Here is a 4,098-nt window from a genome sequence, read left to right as displayed (position 1 = left end):
GCTCAAAGCTCGTTTTTTAAGTGGAGCCGCTTCTGAAGATGCATCCGGCAAAGTGTCGTTTACTAAATAATCCCGGTGGGGTCCATCCAAGTAGAGCTTTGGTCAAGAATTCCAATGTGATCATGTTCAATACTTCATTTTTCCATGACCTCCTAGAAGACTGACCTAAGCGTATCACAAGTGGCGGATGAGGCCAATTTGGACATAGCATCCGCCTGATTATTCTCTGACCAGGGCACCTGACTTAGATGGAATTCGTCAAGTGTCCCCGCCTCATCTTTGACCGCCTGAAGGTATCTAATCATTGCCGGATGGGTAGCCTCATAGTCACCATTGAATTGGCTCATAATCAATTGAGAATCAGAATAGGCGTCAACTTTTCTTGCCCCCTGCCGCCTTACATATGCGTATACCGGCTAGCAGGGCTTCATACTCAGCTTCATTGTTTGAAGCTTGAAACTTGAACCGTAGTGCATATTCATAGGTATCCCCTTCTAGAGATTTGCAAATTACGCCTGCACCACAGCCGTTCAAGGTAGAGCTTCCGTCTACGAATAACTTCCAAACCTGGTCGGAATTTTCCGGCTGATCCGGCCAAGTCATCTCAACAATGAAGTCAACAAACGCCTAACCTTTCACTACCCGCCTAGGTTCAAAAGTTATCTCCAGGCTTTGCATTTCAACAGCCCACTTGATCATTCTGCCGGATGACTCTATGGTAGTCATTGGATGCTTAAGCGGCTGATCAGTGTAGACAGTCACCGGATGAGCCAAGAAGTAGGGCTTTAGCCGCTTGACTGCTTTGTAAAGAGCTAGCCCAAAATTTTCAATCATAGGGTACCGGAGCTCAGCATTTCTAAGTATGTGACTGATGAAATACACCGTGAGCTATTTGCCGTCTCTCTCAGCAAGGAGAACAACACTAAGGGAGTGATCTGAGACGGCTAGGTACATGTAGATTAGGCAGGAGGCTCACTAGCCTTGGCAAAAGAATGCAAGTGTTGCTTTAACCTCTGAAATGCCGCCTCAGCTTCTTCTCCCCATTCAAATCTAGACCTCTTCCTGATTGCTTGGAAGAAGTAAAGGCACTTGTCACCTGACCGGCTAAGGAATCTTCCTAATGTCGCCAGGTAACCGGTTAGCTTCTGGGCCTCCTTGACAGTGCGCGGTGATTTCATGTCAATCACCGCCTGTACTTTTTCCGGATTGGCCTCTATGCCTCTTTAATCAATCAGAAATCCGAGAAACTTCCCAGACTCAACACCAAAAACACACTTCTTGGGATTAAGCATGACCTTGTGCCGCCAGAGGGTGGTGAAGGTTTCTCGGAGGTCGGCTAGGTGATCCGCCTGTAGCTTGGATTTGACTATCATGTCATCAATATACGCCACTACATTCCTTCCGATTTGATTGATGAATACCGTGTTTATCATTCGTTGGAAGGTAGCAGTCGCATTTTTCAACCAAAACAGCATCACCGTGTAGCAGTACAACCCCTGATCAGTGACGAAGGTCGTCTTTTCCTGATCCTTCTTCCATAGGGGAATCTGGTGGAAGCCTGAGTAGGCATCCATAAAACTCATCAAGGCATGGCCGGTTGTAGAGTCGACCAGGCTGTCGATCTTTGGAAGGGGATAACTATCCTTCGGACATGCCTTGTTTAGATCTGTGTAATCTACACACATCTTCCAGGTACCATTCGGCTTCTTGACAAGGACAACATTTGCTACCCAATCCGGGTAGTAGAATTTCTGAATGAACCCGGCATCCAGGAGCTTTTTGACCTCAGCGGCTGTCGCCTAAGATCTCTCCTTTCCATGATCCCTCTTCTTCCTAACCGGCTTTATTTTGGGATCAACGGCTAGCTTGTGGGCGGCTAGATCCGGGCTGACGCTTGGTATCTCTTCCACTTCAAAGGCAAAAATGTCTTTGAACTCTTTCAGAAGTTGGAGCAAATCTGCTCCCAACTTTTCAAAAGCAACCGTCCCAACTTTGACGGCTCTGTCGGGGCGGCTGTCGTCTAGGACGACATCAAGGCTTTCACCGGCCGGCTGGGGTCGGAGTCATCCGGCCTTTCCCCAGTCAGTTATTGCTATTTTGCTTTTCCGGCAGGGGCCAATTGGTCCGCCTTTCGCTTCTTGCCGGCTGCCTTGGGAGCCGGCGCAGCTTCCTTGTCATCAGTGATAGTGAGTCCCTCATTATGACCGGCTGCAGTCGTAGTTGGCCTGACGTCTGAGAGATAGCACTCCCTAGCCGTCTTTTGGTCCCCGCTCAGGGCACCCACTGATCCGTCATCCCTCTCAAACTTGATCAGCATAAGAGAGGGATGATGACTGCCTTTGACTCGTTGAGGGTGGGACGACCCATAATAAGGTTGTAGGTGGTCAATTCCTCGACCACCAAAAACTTGACGACCATGTGCCGCCTTTCCCCCTGTCCCCTAGCCGGATGGGTAGGTCAATCCTCCCCACCGGATGCACTACCCCTCCCCCAAAGACGGTTAGGGGGTGAGGAGCCTTGTGCATCCTACTAGGCTTGTACTTAAGCTTCATCAAGCACTGGTAGTTGATCAGGTCAGACAAGCTCCCGGTATCAATTAAAATCCGGCCAACTCGTTAATTGGAAACTTTTCATTCGATGACAATGGGGTCATCACGGGGACGCCTGAACATGCCTCGATCTTTCTCAGAGATGAAGACCTCAGGGAAGGTGTCTTTTGACGCCTGGCCCTCATCTTCTGGGTTGGATAATTTCTGGATGTTATCTTTGGCACCCCGAAGTGTAGGACCTTCGCTTGCGAAGCCGCCTGCTATAGTGAAGATGTGCTCTTTGTCCGTTTCAGAGCTAGCAGCCGGTTTCTTGGACGGTTGTCCCCCACTTGGTTTGGGGTTGCCCTTGGACTTCACCAGATAGGACTCCAGAGCCCCCTCATTAGCCAGACGGTCCAATAGCCGCCTGAGGCTATAGCGACCATTGGTGTCATGGCCAACGTCCTCATGGAACTAGCAATACTTTCTTGTGTCTCTGTTCTTGACAGAGCTTTTCATTGCAGCCGGTTTTTCGATTGTCAACCGGTCCTTTATCTCCATGAGGATGAAGGAGCAGTCTTTTTTGAACTCGTACTTTGGGACGTACGGTTCCAACTTCCTTTGCTTCTTCTAGGACGGCTGACCTGGGCGGTCTGCTGCCCAGATTTCTTTTCTTTTCTTCTTTCCTGGCCGGCTGGGTTGGCCGGTTGTCTCTCCTGTCGGACCGCTTGGGTTCTGACGGATGTTTGATGGCGCAGAGCTCAGTTGCCTGTATATAGGCCTCCGCCTCCATCAGCGCCTCTTGGAAGGTGGCTACCCTCTTGCGGACCAGATCAAATTTAAAAGTTGACCCATCCTTTAGGCCCTTGAAGAAGTCTGTATATGCAACCTCGTCAGACAGCCCCTGAATCTGAATTCTCATCAGATTGAACCGCCTGACATAGGACCGAAGTCCCTCCTTGTCACTCTGCTGTATTACCCCTAGGTTGAGACTTGTCTTTTTTGCAGGGATGTTGATGGAAAAGTTGGACGCAAACAGGTATGCAAGCGTCTTGAAATTATTGATGCACCCAGTCGGCAGGTTGTCAAACCATCGTTAGGCGATGCCCTTCAACGTAGCTGGGAAGCATCTGCACCATGAGGCGTCATCCAACCCCTGTAGATACATGAGGTTGGTGTATGCCATAGGTGGTCTTCTAGGTTGGTGGTACCGTCGTAGGCACCAACCAACACATTTTTAACCTTGGCCGACTGCGCCGCCTCGGTTATCTCCTGATAGAAAGCCGAAGGCTGTTCCCCAAGATTTAGCAGACGGAGCTGCCAGTCCATAGGTTGGACTTGGTATGCCGCCTGACCCCCGAAGGGAGCCGACTGCATGAATGGAGATCCATACGGGGCGTATTGTTGTTGGGGCACATACGGAGCCTACTGGATCACGTGAGGGCCAGTACGTGCGGACACGCCGCGCGACTGACTCCCTTGCTGCGTCTCCGAGTGCTTCATTGAAGCATTTCAGAAACTGTCTGAGTAGGTCGACGTTAAAGCCGACTGAGACATTCTCTGACTTCTC

Source organism: Chenopodium quinoa, unplaced genomic scaffold (genome assembly GCF_001683475.1).
Source record: "Chenopodium quinoa cultivar QQ74 unplaced genomic scaffold, ASM168347v1, whole genome shotgun sequence".
Taxonomy (NCBI): Eukaryota; Viridiplantae; Streptophyta; class Magnoliopsida; order Caryophyllales; family Amaranthaceae; genus Chenopodium; species Chenopodium quinoa.
This window is presented reverse-complemented; position numbering follows the sequence as displayed.